Below are 21,921 nucleotides of genomic sequence, written 5' to 3'. Positions count from 1 at the left end.
GTGTCCAGAGGGGCAATTTTTTCACACAGAGGGTGGTGAGTGTCTGGAACAAGCTGCCAGAGGTAGTAGTAGAGGTGGGTACAATTTTATCTTTTAAGAAGCATTTAGACAGTTACATGGGTACGATGGGTATAGAGGGATATGGGCCAAATGTGGGCAATTGGGATTAGCTTAGGGATTTTTTTTTAAAAGGGCGGTACGGACAAGTTGGGCCGAAGGGCCTGTTTCCATGCTGTAAACCTCTATGACTCTAGGAGCCATACCAAGCTGTCATACAAAGAATGCTTTCTATGGTGCATCTATAAAAGTTGACAAGAGTCGTGGCAGACATGCCAAATTTCCTTAGTCTTCTGAGAAATTCTGGTCTTCTGAATCCCCCCCATTGAGATTGTTCCATCCAGGTGTTGTCACTTCCTCTGTTGGAACAGTCTCTCTCATTCATCCCCTACCAGGGGCATTGCTGCTCCTGATTTCCCAGAGCTGGAATGTGCTGGTCTCCTGACTTTGAGATTGGAGTCGGGTGCGCTGGTCACCTTGTTGTTTCCGATGCTCTGGAGCCGGGAGTCTCCTCCTCCAAATCTCTAGAGCTTTGCTGCTTCTTCCATACATTTTCATCCTCGTCCAAGATGTAGCTACCCCTGGTGGCAAGAGAATGGTCTCTTGCTGCTCACTTAGGAGCTGGCTTTGTCCTTTTCTGCCTTCTTACCTGCTCCTCCTTACCAGCTGTCAAACCCCCGCCGAATGGACCTCTGATGAATTCAATCTCCATTGGCCTGGTCCACTGACAGGTGGGAGGTGCAGGGAGTGATGATGTTGTTGGTCCTCTGCTGCTTCACTCTTTCCTTTCCCCTTGTCTTCCACTTTGTCCTCCTTTGTCCCATTCTGTTGGATGGAGGCTTTGCTGGCTGGAGGTTTGCACGTCTCCTTGGCAGTATTCAGGCTGCCCATCCTTGGCTTCTGCCGCTGTGCGTAAGTAAGGCCTTGTTTGGGCAGGTCTTGTAGAGCTGGTGTGCTCAGCCTTACAGGTTGCAGCATTTAGTCTGATGCCCTTCCTGCTTGCAATTCAGTGAGTGCACTGCAGTTGGCCGCCACACAGCTGGATTTTCCACAGGAGTGACAACTTTGTGCTGGCCGGCAGAAATGATATAGCCAGGATTTCCCCTGATCACAAACCTGGAGGGATGGTGGAGGATTACTCCCTTACCATTGGTCTTGAGTGTCACCTTGACCTAATGTTTGATGGTCCAGATTCTGAAAGCATCCATGACCTCAGGGCCATTGCCAAACTTGTTCACGTACCTGACAAGGAAGGTCAGCAGATCTACAACCAGAACATGGAGATTGTAGAGGTGCACAGTCACCACATGGTACCATTGAGACAGCAGGGTAAAGAGGGGCTCTGTTTTGAGGATTCTCAGATGTGACAGGTCCTGCTTCTCCTCAAACGTTTCAGGAACTTGATGCAGGCAGCAGCGTTCTTGCAAATCACACCAAGGTATCAAGTGCTGGGGAAGTCCTGCAGATAGTAGATATCAGCAGCTTCAAATCCACAGGAATCAAGAAGGATTCTCTTAATGAAGAAGGCACGGTCAATGGGTGTACATCCTTCACTGACTTTCACTGCCACCCTAACAGTGTTACGTACACCCTAGTTTGGGGCTCGATTGGTTGCAGCCATCACTTATTTAAGTTCCAGATGTTAGGCATTGAGGCCCCTTCACACTGAACAAACAACCACTGAAGATCTTCCAAACCCAAAAGGCAAGAGGCCTAAAAACCTCAGCTGAAAGCCCCCAATTAACACTCACACAAATGCAGAGAGAACCATGACCAAAGTCTTGGACAAACCACCTTCTCGGTTTCACCCCTGCCAGGTAAGTAATTCTGATTAATACATTTAGTTTTGGCTGTCTTTGCTGCCACCGCATCAGCAGGGGGCGCATTCACTGAACATGCAGTCACAGTGCCTGTAACATCACTGCCTGCTTTAAAGAATAGTGTCATCCATAATACTGAGCAATCTAAAGATATTTAAACAAGTGCAGTATCATTACGGAGGTGGTTTCACCCTGTATAAGGATTTCGGTTGTCACAGAACATTGAAGCCCAAAACACCAGTAAAAAATCCTGGGATCATGATTGCAATTTGCTCATGGCCCTGCTCATTGCCCCATTGGCTGCCCTGCTCCAGAACACTCACTGCCTCCCTCCCAGTTGCCATCCTATAACCTCACTGACTCCAGGCAGTGAGTCGGGCAGTGAGCAGGGTGAGCAAGTGGGAGGCGTGCTCTCACCGGGTGATTTAACTGGTCACAGTCAGGCTGTTCTGCTGCTCCAGGATAGATTTATGTCCCGAGCATTCACAATCTGATCCACCAACATCAAGCCAATGATGACATCAGTGGCATCACACATGTGCCGAGGGCAAAGTGGGAGTCAAGGGTTGACTGCCTACCCCTGCTTCTATCAGCATAATTTAAGTTTGGCGTTTAAGATTGTTGGCAAACTTGGAAAAAGAGCCCTCTATAACTTTATTTAAGTCACTAAAGAGGTTGTGAAAATATGATGCCCCAGTACACATTCCTGAGGGACATCGGTAGATTTATCAAGGCATTTTGAGTACATTGAGAAATGATGCATTTTGGTAGGAAGAATGAGGAAGGATACTGGCGACATGATGGCGCAGTGGTTAGCACTGCTGCCTCACAGCGCCAGGGACCCGGGTTCAATTCCAGCCTTGGGTTACTGTCTGTGTGGAGTTTGTACATTCTCCCCATGTCTGTGTGGATTTCCTCCGGGTGATTTGGTTTCCTCCCACACTCCAAAGATGTGCTGGTTTGATGATTGGCCAGGCTAAATTGACCCATAGTGTCAGGGGAATTAGCAGCGTAAATATGTGGGATTACGGGCGAGTGTTACGGGTGGGATTGTTGTCGATGCAGGCTCAATAGGCAGAATGTCCTCCTTCTGCACTCTTGGGATTTAAAAGAGGGAAGCAAACAGTGATTGCAGGTGTATCTTGTGATGAAAAGTCATTGGAACTTTAAAACTTTAACAAGGTAAACAGGGATAGGACAGGGGAAAGGGCCTGTCAGTGAGTCAGTGCAGTTTGATAGGCTGAATGGCCTCTTATGCATTGTAGGGATTCTATTAATCTAATGTGCAATATTTTCAAAGCAATTTACCAGACTGACACCGTAAAAGTGAAAGTTCCAGTGAGTTTTTCCGTCTCTACATCAACAATGCACCACTCTCTGGAGAAGGGTAGAATCACTGACAGCAACTTGTGATTTCTTTTCACGGGAGTTTGCAATTTAAACAGTGATTTGGTAACGACCCGAGCAACACAGCGGCCACAGCCGCAACTTGTCCTTCCGTGGGAAGCTGTCAGCCAGGCACCACTCACTCATCTGCATAACTGAAACATAGTGCCACAGCTCAATAGTTATTCCTCTTTTTATAGGATATTAATGGTTTCAGATCATTATTTCTACTGAAATATATGTATACTGTTTGAACTGGTCTTTTTCCAGTGTCGATGTTAGTGAGTGTGTTCACTCAGTGCGATGTTAAAGAGCTATGTGTGTATTGGGTAGTGGGTCGGATTGCTACTTTCTTCAGTACACTCTGGTTTCTCTTCAGATCGTATAAATCTTTCGCCTTTTACTAAAGATTTCCGTGGAGAGGAACACTCAGAGTTTTAATTAATTTTTTGTTGCCCTGCTTTTAGTGGGGCTCCTTTATAAATCAATAACAGATTTTGCTGTCCCGTCATTATCATGAATTGTTGAGTTCGATTTCTCCTTTTTTTTCTCTTTAAATACAACCACTTTTACTTTTTATATACAATGAGCAGATTAGGAATTTATCCCAGTTTGGTGGCCAGCTCCTTAGCCTTGGCCTTCCCCAGCTTGGCAATGCGAGCCACAGACTTGGGGCCCAGAATTCCACCGTCCAATGACGACGGATCTCATCAAACCGCTCATTGTAGTTAGTCCGCACAGCCTCAATCAGTTTGGCCATCGCTCCCTTATCCTCAGGGTTGATCTGAGCCAGGGCAAGGCAGGTGGTGGTCTTTCTGTGCACCAATCGCCCAAGCCTGGCTTTGCCTTTGACGATGCAATAAGGAACTCCCATCTTCCGGCAGAGAGCAGGCAGGAACACAACCAGCTCAATGGGGTCAACGTCATGTGCGATAATCACCAGCTGAGCTTTCTCTTGAGTTGGATGCTTTGGGTTTTCCTCGTATCATTAATTTTAAAGGTTTGTTCCTCTGCGAAGAGTGTTTGCTCATGTGTGTGGGACTTGGCGATCAGTCTCTGCTTGGTGATTCTATGCTGTTGTGTGTCATGAAGGCCACCTTGGAGTACGCTTACCTGAAGATCAGAGGCTGAACGCCTGTGACCACCAAAGTGTTCCCCAACAGGAAGAGAAGACTCTTGCCTGGTGATTGTCGAGCGGTGTTCATTCATCTGTTGTCATAGCGTCTGCATGGTTTCCCCAATGTACCATGCTTCGGGACATCCTTTCCTGCAGCATATCAGGTAGACAACGTTGGCCGAGTTGCAAGTGTATGTACCGTGTACCTGGTGGATGGTATTCTCACGTGAGATGATGGCATCCGTGTCGATGATCTGGCACGTCTTGCAGAGGCGAAGTACGCTGTAAGCGTACTCCAAGGTGGCCTTCACAACAGCACAGAATCGCTGAGCAGAGACTGATAGCCAAGTTCCGCACACATGAGGACGGCCCCAACCGGGATCTTGGGTTCATGTCACACTATCTGTAACCCCCACAACTTGCAAGATCTCACTAACTGTCCTGGCTGGAGACAATACACATCTCTTTAACCTTTGCTTAACCCTCTCTCCACTCACATTGTCTGTACGTTTAAGACTTGATTACCTGTAAAGACTCGCATTCTAACCATTATTTTGTAAATTGAGTTTGTGTCTTTATATGCCCTGTTTGTGAACTGAAATCCCACTCACCTGATGAAGAAGCAGCGCTTCGAAAGCTAGTGGCTTTTGCTACCAAAATAAACCTGTTGGACTTTAACCTGGTGTTGTGAGACTTCTTACAGTGTTCCAACACCACAGGGACTGCAGCAGCTCAAGAAGACAGCTCACCCCATCTTCTCCAGGGCAACTAGGGACGGACAATAAAAATGCTGGTCTAGCCAGTGACACCCACATCCTGTAAATGAAAAAATATGCTCTGCACTGATATTCTGTGTGTGATGTTACAGCAAATAGCCTGGACTGCATTGGACTGGCAGGGGTCTTGGCCTTCAGTCAGAGAACTGGCAGGAAACTTTCATGGGAAAGCCCAATGAAAATCAAGTTTCCTTCAGGTATTTTTTTTATTCATTCGTGGGACATGGGTGCCGCTGGCTGGCCAGCATTTATTGTACATCCCTAGTTGCCCTTGAGAAGGTGGGGGTGAGCTGCCTTCTTGAATCGCTGCAGTCCATGTTCTGTGGGTTGACCCACAGTGCTGTTACGGAGGGAATTTCAGGATTTAGGCCCAGCGACTGCGAAGGAATGGTGATATATTTCCAAGTTTTCTTCAGGTACTTATATTTTATTAAGCATATCTTCACACACACTTTTTTTCCCATTGGGGAATAGTGGGGAAGTGATGGAAGGATTCCTGAGCCAATTATCAGCCTGTTGAATTGTATTATGAACATGCCTTCCATGGCCAACAAGGCCTATTATAAAAGCAAAACATTGCAGATATTGGAATCTGAAACAGAAAATGCTGGAAAATCTCAGCTGTTTTGACAGCATCTGTGGAGAGAGAATAGAGCCAATATTTCAAGTCAGGATGACCCTTCGTCAGAGCCATAGCATTGGACTTGATCCTGGAGCTTCTGGTTTAGAGGTAGGTATGATGAATCACAATTTCAGCTCCTCACATCATGTTGAATCCAGAGTCTGAAACCAAAGCAAAACCCAGTCAGAAGTAATACTTAAAGCAGATCTTCTTAAGCAGTCAAAACACCAACAAACTATGCACCTCAGTGTGACTTTACATTGAAAAAAATAATGCTTCTGAGAAAAAATCTGAATGTAACCAGTACTAAACAGTAAACTGAACAAGTCTTGTTCTTTGCCTGAGAGGCCTCCAAGATCACCTTCCAGTCCATATTCCACTCCTTGGAGCAGGATGTGATGTGTTCACATTTCTTCTTTCAAAAGCTATATAGAGGGATCTCTGTAATCAGCACCCTGAAGAAAGAGGATGGCTTGGTAACATCATCAGCATCTGACATATTGAAGATCAGTCAACCGTTTAATGCTGGATTGCATGCAGCATGGCCTCCCAGCCCTTTCTGTTCTCAATCACGAAGGTCTTAAGTTGATAATGTGCAGGAGAATCTGGGCAAGCCACTGACCCTGGACAAGCTAACAAGGGCCATTAGGTCCTTCAAGATTAATAAAATCCCAGAAGCGACAGTTCACCGGCCAAGTTAATTCTGGCTCTGTAGGATTGCATTGTCCCAGACCCTACTGGAAGTTTATGCTCCTGGTCTGCAGTCAGAATCCATCAGGAAAGACATTAGCACTCTCATCTACAAATGTAAGGGGCAGGGGGAAGAAAGAGTTGATGACCCATTACACTGTTGAACATGGATTACAAAATTCTGTTGAAGGTCATTTTCAATCAGGTCAAGTCTGCTCTGGAATTGGTGATCTGTACCCGGGCTGTGCCGAGCAGGATGATCTTTGCTAGCTTTGCATTACTCAGAGATACAATTGCCTGTCTCATCAGCCTGGACCAGAAGAAAGCCTTTGGCGGAATATTGCACACCTGCATAATGGATGTGCTCTCCAAAATGGGGCTTGGGGAGGAAATCCTCAATTGCATCCAACTGCTCTACATTGACATCAGTAGCACAGCTTCCACCAATGGGTAGGAATTGGAAAGCTTTCCGATCAAACCTGCAGTCAGGCAGGGCTGTACTCTCTCAAAGTGCCTTATTTGTGTGCAATATCTAACTTTTGCCTAGTCCATCAGGAGAGATGTGGGCATAAAATGGGTGACAATCCCAGGCAGTGGAGGCACTCAGGTCAAAGTCCCCCTATACAGGGACAACATCATCATCTTCTGTTTGGCTCCGCTTCCGTCAGTGTGCAGGATGATGTGTACCTATGACCATTTTGAATGGGCTTTAGGAGCCAGGCCAAATTGTAGCATGACTGAGGCCAGCTGAGCTGACTGATCCTTTGTCCCTTTCACCATCAGGTGGGCTGTCTGAAGGGATGTGCTTCGGAAGGACTGGGGCATGCATGAAAACTGGAAGGTGTGAGTTGCCATGCTAAATAAAAACTGAGCATGTGGGAGCGACCCGCGCTCATTATTTCGGCTAATAACCTGGACATCAGGCACGAGGCATTCTCGGCAGGTCTGGCCCATTACTTATTCCTGTGCTGTGGTGATCACCTGTAAGAGGGAGTGTAGAATAACTTGAGATTAAGAGGCGAACAGATCAGGATAGATTGGATAAGAGTGAATAGAGTATAAAAAAGTCACCAAGTGCCTGGAATATAATTTACAAAGGTACTGTTTGCATAGAGACACACAACCACTTTTAGATGATTTAGACATGTATTTTTGAAAACATCTTATATTCTGTATTAAAAGCATACACCTTGGCTAATGACACAATGTCGAAGGCATGATGGGTTGTAATCAAGTAGAAAGAACCACATTTCTCAGAACAATGCAGCTACTAAGCTAAGGGATGATCAATTCTTATCAGTGTCTCTAGACGGCTCTAATGAATAGAATATTCACTCGCTGAGGACAATGCCAGAGGCCTCAGTCAATCCCAGAGAGCTCAGACAGTTTAATGAATAGGACATACATTACACAAAATAAGAAGGTCTGGGAAGAGTGTCAGGTGACTGTGAGAAAGACTTTCAAACTCCACGAACTCACATAGTCCAATGTTGTCAGAGGGTAAATGTTATTGGTCAAGGTAAATAATCAATATTAATAATGATTGACTCATACCTGGCTTGGGTGAGCAAGGGGTGGGCAAATGACTTTCAAAAATTATATAATTGTAATACAGAGAGTGATGCAATTTCAGAGTGATTTGGAATGCCCCAAATCTCTCTCCCTTGTATGTTGAACCAGCTTGGAAAATAAAGAAACATCTTCAACCAGAGTACTGTCTCCGCGGGTCTTTGTGTAAGCTGACCCATAAGCGAGTGAAAGCCAGCAGAATATTGTCTCTGAAAAATGCTCCTACATCATCCAAGCCATCTTCTATTTTATCTAGGGGTCAAAAATGGACTGTGTTCATAGGGATACAGTGCACAAACCTCAAAAATATACCCAATGGTATATTTGAAGGCCACCTGTGTGTGCAGCTGCGTCAAGCTGTGCATGGACCTTCAATAAATAACCAAGTGTCACTATGTTCTGAGTTTCTACCTGTTCTCAGTGTTGCAAAGGATGGGTCTGACCACATTACCACAAAAGGCTCTAAGCAGATGGACCATCCCAAATGAAGAAGAATTACATTTTATTGCACATTTTGTGTTCAATTTGAAATATTTTGTAATATACTTTTGCAAATTTTATCAATGAAGTATATTTTTGGAATAAAACGTTCCGCAAGGTTGCTCACAGCAGTGCCCACATGTGAGTCTTTTTTCAGCCTAGGACTCACAACAAGAACCTTCTGAAATGATGAATGTGTAATTCCTGCAGATTTAGCTAAGATATAATTACGCACCAATCACAACATCAACTTTGTTTCTCTCTCCACAAATGGTTCGATTGCCGGTGGTCATGTATTGGTAACATCATCATGCGCTGGATGACGTTATCATATAGTCAAATGAAATCACCACACATGGGGTGACATCATCACATTTGGGGATTTGGCGTCTTTTGCAAGATAATGGTGATTTGTTTGTGTATGTGTGGGGGTGACAGAGAGGAGTTTGAAAACAAATCTGATTTGTGTCCTTGTCACATTGAGATTGCTGCAGAGGAAGAATTTTTTTAAAAATTCAAATTAAGAATCTACTGATGACCATGAAACCATTGTCGAATGTCAGGAAAAACCCATCTGGTTCACCAATGTCCTTTAGGGAAGGAAATCTGCTGTCCTTACCTGGTCTGGTCTACATGTGGCTCCAGAGCAACAACAATGTGGTTAACTCTCAACTACAGTGTACCCGAACAGGCGCTGGAGTGTGGCGACTAGGAGATTTTCCCAGTGGCTTCATTGAAGTGTTAACATAAGGAGGTCTGGGAAGAGTGTCAGGTGACAGATGCTGCCAGACCTGCTGAGATTTTCCAGCGTTTTCTCTTTTGATGTTAATATAAGCCTACTTGTGACACGAATAAATAAACTTAAATGGCCTAGCGAAGCACTCAGTTCAAGGGCGAATCGGGATGGGCAATAAATTCTGGCCATCCAGCGATGTCCAAGTCCCACGAATGAATAAAAAAGGCCCCTGTTGATGCTTTTCTGAGGTCAGTGGCCTCTTTTTAGGTCAAACCGAATAAACAAACTCAAATTAAGTCAGGACAAAGTAAAAGGGGCAGCTCCCCAAAAGGAGGGGGAACAGCCCGAACAAAAATCAAAGTACAAAGGAAACTTAAAAACATCAAATTAAAATGTGATTATCAGGGTCAATAACGCACCCCAACCCCTGCGGTGCCCAACTGGCATGGAAGGCGTCAACCGTGCCCGTGGACACCGCATGCTCCCTCTCCAGGGATACCTGGCCGCGAACATAGCTGCGGTAGAGGGGCAGACAGTCAGGATGGACGGCCCCCTCGATCACCCGCTGCCTGGACCTGTAAATGGCGCGTTTTCTGAGGTCAGTGGACTAACGGTTAAATCACTCAATGTGAAGCCAAATTGGCAAAAAAACTGACTTTCTGGTGTAAAACCATAGGCCTAGTCACGCTCTGATGGTGCCAGGCATGCTAAATATGTTCAGCATTATTTTTTTATTTTGGTTCTTAAAAAGCAAATCACTTGTTGAACACAAAAGCTCGAAAAAGAAGGATAAACTCCCCGTCTGAGCAATGAGCAGCAAACACATCATCCACGTCCCCTCACCACGGGAAGCTGCCGGTTAGGCCCCGCCCGCTCATTTACATAGCTGAAATTCTGTGAGAAAGTTTAATATTTGTTCCTCTCTCAGAAGGATAGTACAGTTTTGTGGTTAGTTATTTTTATTACAAACCATGCGGAGTATTTTGGTCTTTCTCTAATATTAATATTGACCGCCAATGTGTTTGCTCAGTATGATGTTAAAGAGCTACATGCATGGTTGGGTAAGAGTAAAATTGCTCATCTCTTTAGTATACTCTGGTTTCTCTTCAGATCGTATAAATCTTTCGCCTTTTACTAAAGATTTCCGTGGAGAGGAACACTCAGAGTTTAAGATAATTTTTTGTGGCCCTGCTTCTGTGGGGCTGTCTTATTTAAAAAAAAAACAGAAAATTTTCGCTTTTTAAAGTCTTTCATATTTAGCTGTCTTTTGAACGTGTAACTTTTAAGTGCATAGACTCACCTGACAAAATTACAGCACAGGAACAGGCCCTTCGGCCCTCCAAACCTGCCCAACTTAACTAAAACCCGCTACCCTTCCGGGTGACTCACCTGACGAAGGAGCAGCGAGCGCTCCAAAAGCTTTTGCAAAATTTGGCTTTTGCTGCCAAATAAACCTGTTGGACTTTAACCTGGTGTTGTGAGACTTCTTACTGTACATTCCCCAACCAAAGAAAGAAAACATCCGCCTTACATCTATAGTCTGTCCAGCTCTGCTAAAATTTTGCATTTCAATTCTATGTCCTCTCAAAGAACAAAGAAAATTACAGCACAGGCCCTTCGGCCCTCCAAGCCTGCACTGACCATGCTGCCCAACTTAACTAAAACCCCCTACCCTTCCGGGGACCATATCCGTCTATTCCCATTCTATTCATGTACTTGTCAAGACACCCCTTAACAGTCACTACCGTATCCGCTTCCACCGTACCTCCCCCGTCAACGAGTTCCAGGCACCCACTATTCTCTGTGTAAAAAACTTGCCTCGTACATCTTTAAACCTTGCCCCTCGCACCTTAAACCTATGCCCCCTAGTAATTGACTCTTCCATCCAGGGAAAAAGCTTCTGACTATCCACTCTGTCCATTGCTCTCATAATCTTGTAGACTTCTATCAGGTCTCCCCTCAACCTCCGTCGCTCCAGTGAGATCAAACCAGGTTTCTCCAACCTTTCCTCATAGCTAATGCCCTCCATACCAGGCAACATCCTGGTAAATCTTTTCTGTACCCTCTCCAAAGCCTCCACATCCTTCTGGTAGTGTGGTGACCAGAATTGAACACTATATTCCAAGTGTGGCCTAACTAAGGTTCTATAAAGCTGCGACATAACTTGCCAATTTTTAAACTCAATACCCCGGCCGATGAAGGCAAGCATGCCGTATGCCTTCTTGACTACCTTCTCCACCTGCATTGCCACTTTCAGTGACTTGTGTACCTGTACACCCAGATCCCTCTGCCTATCAATACTCTTAAGGGTTCTGCCATTTACTGTATATTTCCTATCTGTATTAGACCTTCCAAAATGCATTACCTCACATTTGTCCGGATTAAACTCCATCTGCCATCTTTCCACCCAAGTCTCCAACTGACCTATATCCTGCTGTATCCTCTGATGATCCTCATTGCTATTTGCAAATCCAGCAACCTTTGTGTCGTCCGCAAACTTACTAATCAATCCAGTTACATTTTCCTCCAAATCATTTATATATATTACAAACAGCAAAGGTCCCTGCACTGATCCCTGAGGAACGCCACTTGTCACAGCCCTCCATTCAGAAACGCACCCTTCCACTGCTACCCTCTGTCTTCTTTGACCAAGCCAGTTTTGTATCCACCTTGCCAGCTTACCTCTGATCCCATGCGACTTCACCTTCTGCACCAGTCTGCCATGAGGGACCTTGTCAAAGGCCTTACTAAAGTCCATGTGGACAACATCTACTGCCCTACCCTTATCAATCATCTTCGCCACTTCCTCGAAAAACTCGATCATGTTCATGAGACACGACCTCCCCTTCACAAAACCATGTTGCCTCTCACTAATACGACCACTTATTTCCAAGTGGGAATAAATCCTGTCTCGAAGAATCCTCCCCAATAATTTCCCTACTACTGATGTAAGGCTCACCGGCCTGTAATTACCTGGATTATTCTTGCTACCCTTCTTAAACAAAGGAACAACATTGGCTATTCTCCAATCCTCTGGGACCTCCCCTGTAGCCAAAGATTTCTCTTAAGGCCCCAGCAATTTCCTCCCTTGCCTCTCTCAGTATTCTGAGGCATATCCCATCAGGCCCTGGGGACTTGTCTACCTTAATGTTTCTCAAGAACCCCAATACCTCCTCCTTTTTGATCTCAACATGTCTCAAACTATCTACACATCCTTTCCCAGACTCATCATCCACCAAGTCCTTCTCTTTGGTGAATACTGACGCAAAGTACTCATTTAATGCCTCGCCCATTTCCTCTGGCTCCACGCATAGATTCCCTCCCTTGTCCTTGAGTGGGCCAACCCTCTCCATGGCTACCCTCTTGCTCTTTATATATGTATAAAAACTTTGGGATTTTCCTTAATCCTGCTGGCCAATGATTTTTCATGACCCCTTTTAGCCCTTCTTACTCCTTGCTTAAATTTCTTTCTACTTTCCTTGTATTCCGCACTTTCTTCGTGTGTTCCCAGCCTCCTAGCTTTGACAAATGCTTCCTTTTTTTCTTTGACTAGGCTCACAATATCTTTCGTTATCCAAGGTTCCCAAAACTTGCCATACTTATCCTTCATCCTTACAGGAATGTGCCGGTCCTGAATCCCTATCAATTTGGGATTAGGCAGAAATTGGCAGCTCTTGATTGGGAGAGGCTGTTTGAGGGTAAATCCACATCTGGCATGTGGGAGTCTTTTAAGGAACAGTTGTTAGGGCTACAGGACAGGCATGTGCCTGTAAAAAAGAAGGGTAGGATTCGAGAACCGTGGATAACCAGGGAAATTGAGGGACTGGTCAAAAAGAAAAGAGAGGCGTGTGTTAGGTCCAGGCAGCTAAAAACGGAGGGAGCTCTGGAGGAGTACAAAGAAAGTAGGAAAGAACTCAAACAGGGAATTAGAAGGGCAAAAAGGGGTCACGAAATGTCCTTGGCAGACAGGATTAAGGAGAATCCCAAGGCATTTTATTCATACGTTAGGAACAAAAGGGTTGTCAGGGAAAAAATCGGACCTCTCAGGGACAAAAGTGGGGAAGTATACTTGGAGCCCAAAGAAGTAGGGGAGATCCTAAATGAATACTTTGCATCGGTATTCACAAAGGAGAGGGATGTGTTGACTGGGAGTGTCTCGGAGGGGAGTGTTGAACCGTTGGAGAAAATCTCCATGACAAGGGAGGAAGTGTTAGGTTTGTTAGAGAATATAAAGACTGACAAATCCCCAGGGCCTGATGGAATCTATCCAAGGCTGCTCAGGGAGACGAGAGATGAAATCGCTGGGCCTCTGACGCCAATCTTTGTCTCGTCACTGGACACAGGTGAGGTCCCAGAGGATTGGAGGATAGCTAATGTGGTCCCGTTATTTAAGAAGGGTAGGAAGGATAACCCGGGTAATTATAGGCCGGTGAGCTTGACGTCCGTGGTGGGGAAGTTGTTGGAGAAGATTCTTAGAGATAGGATGTATGCGCATTTAGAAAGGAATAAACTCATTAACGATAGTCAGCATGGTTTTGTGAGAGGGAGGTCATGCCTCACTAACCTGGTGGAGTTTTTTGAAGAAGTGACTAGAATGGTTGATGAGGGAAGGGCCGTGGATGTCGTCTATATGGACTTTAGTAAAGCATTTGACAAAGTCCCTCATGGTAGGCTGGTGAAAAAGGTTGGATCTCATGGGATAAAGGGGGAGGTGGCTAGATGGGTGGAGAACTGGCTTGGTCACAGAAGACAGAGGGTGGTAGTGGAAGGGTCTTTTTCCGGCTGGAAGCCTGTGACTAGTGGTGTTCCGCAGGGCTCTGTATTGGGACCTCTGCTGTTTGTGATTTATGTAAACGATCTGGAAGAAGGTGTAACTGGGGTGATCAGTAAGTTTGCGGACGACACAAAATTGGCAGGACTTGGAGATAGTGAGGAGCATTGTCAGAGGCTACAGAAGGATATAGATAGGCTGGAAATTTGGGCAAAGAAATGGCAGATGGAGTTCAATCCTGATAAATGCGAAGTGATGCATTTTGGTAGAAATAATGTAGGGAGGAGCTATACGATAAATGGCAGAACCATAAAGGGTGTAGATACGCAGAGGGACCTGGGTGTGCAAGTCCACAGATCCTTGAAGGTGGCGTCACAGGTGGAGAAGGTGGTGAAGACGGCATATGGCATGCTTGCCTTTATAGGACGGGGCATAGAGTATAAAAGTTGGGGTCTGATGTTGCAGATGTATAGAACGTTGGTTCGGCCGCATTTGGAATACTGCGTCCAGTCCTGGTCGCCACACTACCAGAAGGACGTGGAGGCTTTGGAGAGAGTACAGAGGAGGTTTACCAGGATGTTGCCTGGTATGGAGGGGCTTAGTTATGAGGAGAGATTGGGTAAACTGGGGTTGTTCTCCCTGGAAAGACGGAGGATGAGGGGAGACTTAATAGAGGTGTATAAAATTATGAAAGGCATAGATAGGGTGAACGGTGGGAAGCTTTTCCCCAGGTCAGTGGTGACGTTCACGAGGGGTCATAGGTTCAAAGTGAAGGGGGGGAGGTTTAACACAGATATCAGAAGGACATATTTTACACAGAGGGTGGTGGGGGCCTGGAATGCGCTGCCAGGCAAGGTGGTGGAGGCGGACACACTGGGAATGTTTAAGACTTATCTAGATAGCCATATGAACGGAGTGGGAATGGAGGGATACAAAAGAATGGTCTAGTTTGGACCAGGGAGCGGCACGGGCTTGGAGGGCTGAAGGGCCTGTTCCTGTGCTGTATTGTTCTTTGTTCTTTGTTCTTTACACTTGAAAGCCTCCCACATGCCAGATGTTGATTTGCCCTCAAACATCTGCCCCCAATCTACATTCTTCAGTTCCTGCCTAATATTGTTGTAATTAGCCTTGCCCCAATTTAGCACCTTAACTTGAGGACTACACTTATCTTTATCCATCAGTACCTTAAAGCTTACTGAATTGTGGTCACTGTTCCCGAGCTGCTCTCTTACTGAAACATTGACCATCTGGCCGGGCTCATTCCCCAATATCAGGTCCAATATGGCTCCTTCCCTAGTTGGACTATCTACATACTGTTTCAGGAAACCCTCCTGGATGCTCCTTACAAACTCTGCCCCATCCACGCCCCTAGCACTAAGTGAGTCCCAGTCAATATAGGGGAAATTAATTTCAAAACCAATTTGTCTATATTGATTGGGACTCATCCTTTTAAACTTTATGAATACAGACAGGCCCAGTCAAATCAATATCTTCTTATATGACAGTTTAGAATCCTACAGACAGTGCGGAAGGCGGCCATTTGTCTCAAGTCTGCACCAGCTCTCCGACAGACCATCCTATCCCCGTAACCCCATGTATTTACCCTGCTAATTCCCCTAACCTACACACCATGCGACGTTAAAGAGTAATTTACCATGGCCAATCATCTAACCGGCATATCTTTGGAGTGTGGGAGAAAACCGGAGCTCCCAGAGGAAACCTACTCAGACACGGGGAGAACGTGCAAACTCCATTCAGACAGTGACCCAAGCCGGGAATCGAACCCAGGTCCCGGGAGCTGTGAGGCCACTCCCACTGTGCCACCGTGCCGCATTCCATCACAAGCAAACATACATATCCTTCCAGAGATAAAGAAAATAAATAAAGTACATTCTATTGTCAATATATCTTAACCTAATCCCCAGACCAAAGCTATTAATATCAACAGTTAAGACCACACAGCCACCCAAGGGCCAGAATTGAACCCAGGTCCCTGATGCTGTGAGGCAGCAGTGCTAATCACTGTGGCACAGTCCCACCAACCCAGGTATCAGCCGAGTGAACCTCCGCTGCACTCCCTCTTAGGCAAGTGCATCATTTCTTAGGTAGGGAGACCAAAACTACACGCAATAGTCCAGGTATGGTCTCACCAAGACCCTGTATAAAATCTACTTTTGAACTCATCCTCTTGCAATGAAAACTAACATACCATTTGCCTTCCTAATTGCTTGCTGCACCTGCTCTTCACAATGATTGACTGTGTTGTACTGTATCTCCCATGTGTTTGCCTAACCACTCAATTTGTCTAAGTCACTTTGAAGCCTCTTTGCAGCCTCCTTACAGTTCTGCCCAGTTTTATGTTGGTCAGCAAACTTGGAAAGGTTACATTTGGTTCCATCATCTAGGTCATTTATATATATATGGGCGCATGGTGGCACAGTGGTTAGCACTGCCTCACAGCGCCAGGGACCTGGGTTCAATTCCCGGCTCAGGTCACTGTCAAGTTTATATGTTCTTCCAGTGTCTGTGTGGGTTTTCTCCAGGTGCTCCGGTTTCCTCCCACAGTCCAAAAATGTACAGGTTAGGTTGATTAGCCATGCTAAATTGCCCCTTAGTGACAGGGGGAGTATTAGAATAAATATGTGGGGTTACATGAATAGGGTCTGGGTGGGATTGTTGTAGCCAGTCAATGGGCCGACTGGCCACCTTCTGCACTGTAGGGATTCTATTATTCTATGATTATGAACAACTGCACTAATTCAATACATAAGGCTGAATGTTTTAATATTTGTTTTTCTCTGCAGAATAGGACTTTGAATTTAGAGAACAGAATTGATCATTTTAATCGCTAGGGAGGTAGGATATTTCCCGACTAGTGATTGTTCAACCTTGACATCTTACATCACTGCCTTAAGGCCACATGTTCTTTATTGCCCATCAAGTTTGAGTGTGATGCTAAGACCAAGTCATGTGATGAGCTTGTGTTCCAGAATTCAGTATAAAACCATGTTGGATTGGCATACTTCAATCGTGTGTAAACATAACTAAAAGTAATCATTAAACATCAATTTCCCGACATATTCCCCACCTTGAGGTTGAAACATTCATTCCAGGTTAAGCAGCGTTTCACACTTGCATCTCTTTCCATTTGATGGATTGCATTCGCTGCTCCCAATGTGGTCTCCTCTATATCGAAGAGACCAAACGTAGACTGGGAGATCACTTTGCTGAACACCTTCGCTCTGTGCACAATCAGGACCCTGACCTTCCGGTTGCTTGCCATTTTAACACTCAATCCTGCTCCCACGTCCACATGTCTGTCCTTGGCTTGCTGCAATGTTCCAGTGAAGCTCAATGCAAACTGGAGGAACAGCATCTCATCTTCCGGCTGGGCACTTTACAACCTTCACCGGTCTCAACATAGAATTCAACAACTTCAGATGATTTGCTCTACCCAATCTCGGCCCCCTTTGTTTTCATTCTATTTAATTTTTTACTGTTCTCTACCTTTTATTTCTTTATGGACTTTCTTCATTTTTCTTTCCCCCCCCCCCTTTCCTTCCCCCTACTTCATCCCCCTTCCCTTATCTTTCCTCTCCCCTCCTCTTACCCTTTTCTACTTTCTACCTCTGCCCCATTTCTCCCCCTCCCCAACATCTCCATCTGTCACAGCTTCTCTGCCGTTTGGCCATTCACACCCTTTATTCTCTCTGTGGACAGCTATTAGCAGCCTTTTCCCCTGGTTTCTATGGCTCTGACTCATCTTTCATTCCCTCCCCCTGCAGTATAAATATCTCCCACTTTCTATGCCTTTTAGCTTTGACAAAGGATTATCTAGATTTGAAACATCGGCTCTTTTCTCTCCTTACGGATGCTGCCAGACCTGCCGAGATTTTGGTTTCAGTCATTATTATTATTTTATAATTCAGTGATTGCAAATCCCCAAAGCTAAGTGGTAGCCTCCTAATTTGTTGAGTTCAAAGTGATTAGTCCACCACTTAGTCTGAAGAGGGGATACTCCTGGGTAATTTACAGCATTATTTGCACCTTTCCACTGAGGCCCCAGCGTTGGCAGCTTGGCTGCACAGAAGCTCTGGTCTGTCCTGAACCTGTTTAGCAAGGACCACTGTTGCTATGGCAATTCAAAGCCTGCATCACCAGCATACTGTAGCTTTATTACAGAAGTAGTTGTCACTTTGGTTTTGGCCTTCAACTGGTTGAGGTTAAAGAGTTTACCATCAATGTGTTAAGTTATTACCACCACTTGGGGGAGCCTGTCAGCAGGAAGTTGCAATGTTGCTGCAAAGAAGATTGTGAATAGTATTGATGCAGTGACACAGCCCTGCTTAATGCCTATTGATACTATCCAGTTCAACATTTAAAAATAAATCCTTATACCTTGTTTTAACCAATAGAACTACACCACAAGATTTCCCTTTTTTAACAAAAAAGCTTAATTATATACAAGAAACATAAACAAAACAAGTACTATTAACTTACCAATGGGTTTATAGACTATATGTGTTATGAACCCAGGTTTATTTCTTACTTCCCCCAAGAATTCTCTTGTAAGACACATTAATCATAAAACTTCTATTGGGACCGCCCATAAGTATGTCACAGTCCCCTGGAGAATTCTTCTCAGCTCCAGCTATTCTCAGAGGTAAAACTTTCATTTACCCTCTCTTGACTGGTGGCCACAGGCCCTTGTTCTGGTTACATTTCCAATGTCTGCAAGCTAATCTGCTGGTTACTTTGTTTTGCACAGTATGAAGTCTCACGACACCAGGTTAAAGTCCAACAGGTTTATTTGAAATCACGAGCTTTCAGAGCGCTGCTCCTTCATCAGGTGAGTAGTGCAATCTTCTTGGAGATCTTCTCCACCTGATGAAGGAACAGCACTCCAAAAGCTCGTGATTCCAAATAAATCTGTTGGACTTTAACCTGGTGTTATGAGACTTTTTACTGTGCCCACCCCAGTCTAACACCGGCATCGCCACATCATCACTTTATTTTGCAACAAGGCACTATGAGAGCCACTGTAGATTCTCCCACTAGCTTCAAACTGAGCAATCTTCCAGCTTCTGTTCCTCATAAGATTCAAACTGAGATTAAGCCTCACCTAACTTCTTCACATTCGATGATTAAGTTAGTGTTTTACTCTGTTTCTTGTGCAGCTCTGTCAGTCATTTATTTTGGCTTACTTCTTTCAGTGAGCTGCAAACCACAAGAGATCCAAATTTAAATGCTCTCTGAAATGGCCTAGCAAGCTCTTCAGATGAAAGGCAATTAGGGATGGGCAATAAATGGTGGTCCAACCAGCGGCACGCATATCCCACGAACAAATAACTTTTAAAAATGGGATGAAATGGAGACCTTTGTTGATGACAGATCATTAGAGTGAATACGGAGCAAGGGGTGAGATTGGAAGACACGGTGTGATTAGAGAGAAGTGAAGAAGAATCTGGATGGCATTAGTATGTTGAGCTGTTGAAGCTTGTAACTCTTCACATCTGAAAAAAAAGTATTTTGTTAAAATTTTGGATGAAGTGAAGGATGAGATGGAACTGTGGACAAGGACAACTTTCAAATAAAATGAGTTAGTTGAGTTGGCAAGTGGCAGTGCACGGCATTGAACTTGGATCTCAGGATGAGGTGAGAGCAGCAGTTTGAGAAATGCTTAACACCTAAGAGATATCTGTAATTGTGGGTGAATCCAAAACATGAAAGATGGGATTTCACGTGGAATAAATCAGAGTCACAGATAGTTACTCAGGAAAGAGATGCGGCTTTGAAAACTTTGGTAGATTCCTGGTCAAACACAAGCAGCAACGAAGGTGAACAAGATGGATGCAGGTTCCCTGATAAAGTGAGGAAAATGAAGCCCAAAGTTAGTCTAGTGACCTGTGTATTCTGGTTATGGTAACTCCAATACCTATAAGGTGGGTGTTCCCACACAGCGGCCTTGCAGGAAAAGGAGATGGTGGACTCTGCCGGATGGTGGACTCTGCCAGATGGTGGACCCTGCCAGATGGTGGACCCTGAGCAGATTGTCAAATTTATTTGGCAAAATAGTTCCTCTTCTGAGCTTTCGAATAAGTGCCAAGACATAGTTTGACCAATGGTGAGAAGGTTCCTTCCTATCAAAGCCTTCTTGGACGCCTCGAGTCTCATCCCCCTCCACATGCTAGCCTCCTGTAAGATTTTGATAATTCTATTTTTCAGAATCTGTAACATATTTGGATTTCAGTCTGTGGCCTCTTCTGAAAGAGTCATATGACCCAGGATGACCAATCAGGAACCGAATTGGGGCTTCACTCCAATTTGTTGGGGCTTCTGTTACCACAAAATGTGGTTGACGCCAAAACGTCTGATTTCAAGAAGAAGTTAGAAATAACTCTTGGGGCTAAAGGGATCAAGGGGTATGGGGGGAAGGGGGGATTAGGATATTGAATTTGATGATCAGCCATGATCAAAATAAATAGTGGAGCAGGCTTAAAGGGCCGAATGGCCTACTCCTGCTTCTAGTTTCTGTGTTTCCATGTTTTGATGTTTGTCCTAGTAGTTAGATCCTAGAGTCATGCCTGGAAGCATTGAATCTGATCACCTGTAAATAGCTGTTCATTAATAAAAGTCTGTAGTTTGTTCTTAACTGGTGGACCCAATTTACTACATTTGGCGATGAGGTAAAAAACATCAAGCACAATTACAAGATCATCAGCGCAAAACCTGGTCCAGTCAAAGTCAAGCTTGCAAAGTACAACAGAGCTGTATTGGGTAGAATGGATCCCTTTTGATGCCTCCTTTGACGAGTGAGTATGGTATGTTGAGCAAATAGAATATTTCTTCAAAACAAACAGAATAGAAGAGGAGGAAAAGAAAAAGGCAATATTGTTAGGCTTGTATGGGAGTCAAACCTATAAACTGATCCATAGTCTAAATGTCCCCAAACACGCCTGATGAATGAATTTTTAAAAACCTGCTACAGCCCCACTGGAACCATGGGAATGACCAGGTTGGCCATAAGTGCGAGTCTACATAGATTATGTGGGACCTTTTTTGGGTACCATGTTTCTACTATTGGTAGACACCTACTCTAAATGGGTGGAGGTATTTGAGATGAGATCCAAAACCACACATAGCACAATTCTTTTTTCTGTTCCCTGTAATGTACTTAGCGTTATCCTTAGAACGGCTCCTGAGTTTGGGTACCTGGCTATTGGAGAGTTTAGACCAAATTGAGAAGCTTTGTCAGTGCCTCACATCCTGTGAAGTACTCATATCAGATAATGGAATGGCTTTCACAAATGTGGAATTTCAAAGTTTCATGTCTTTCAATGGGATAAAGCACATAAAGACTGCACCGTATCACCCCTCATCCAATGGACTGTTTGAGTGGGCAATCCAGATTTTCAAGGACGGCTTAAAGAAACAATCAGCTGCATCTTTGGAAACAGCTTGGTTATTATTAGCTTTCAGGACCACCCCGCATTCGACCACCTGTATATATCCAGCAGAACTATTGATGGATCATCACCTAAAGTCCAGGCTAAGCCTGGCATTCCCAAATTTAGTGGGGAAGATAGAGACAAGACAGTGCAACTAAAAGAGGAACCATAATTCGACTAAAGATGCATGATCATTCAAAATAGATGATGCAGTGTATGTGAAAAACTTTGTAAGTGTCCCAAGCTGGGTTCCAGAAATGGTTGTGGCCAAGACTTGTCTTATGAAGGAATTGTCATTTGCCATTTCAACACACTACCCTATTCACCTGTCCACATTTCCATCCTTGGCTTTTTGCAATGTCATGATGTGGAGATGCCAATGTTGGACTGGGGTAAACACAGTAAGAAGTTTACCAACACCAGGTTAAAGTCCAACAGGTTTATTTGGT

The 21,921-nt window shown here is 44.7% G+C and overlaps 2 non-coding genes across 2 annotated transcripts; both read left to right on the top strand.

The window, feature by feature from the left end:
* The first annotated feature begins 3,622 nt into the window (after nucleotides 1–3,622).
* Nucleotides 3,623–3,737, top strand: LOC144504932 (U5 spliceosomal RNA). Its single transcript, XR_013499722.1, has one exon. It is a non-coding gene; the product is annotated as a U5 spliceosomal RNA (small nuclear RNA).
* Nucleotides 3,738–10,343: 6,606 nt separating this feature from the next.
* LOC144504933 (U5 spliceosomal RNA) lies at nucleotides 10,344–10,456 on the top strand. Its single transcript, XR_013499723.1, has one exon. It is a non-coding gene; the product is annotated as a U5 spliceosomal RNA (small nuclear RNA).
* Nucleotides 10,457–21,921: the final 11,465 nt, after the last annotated feature.

The sequence above is a fragment of the Mustelus asterias genome, chromosome 15 (genome assembly GCF_964213995.1).
Source record: "Mustelus asterias chromosome 15, sMusAst1.hap1.1, whole genome shotgun sequence".
Taxonomy (NCBI): Eukaryota; Metazoa; Chordata; class Chondrichthyes; order Carcharhiniformes; family Triakidae; genus Mustelus; species Mustelus asterias.
Note: the sequence above shows the minus strand (reverse complement) of the source record. Positions and strands in the feature narration are given on the sequence as shown.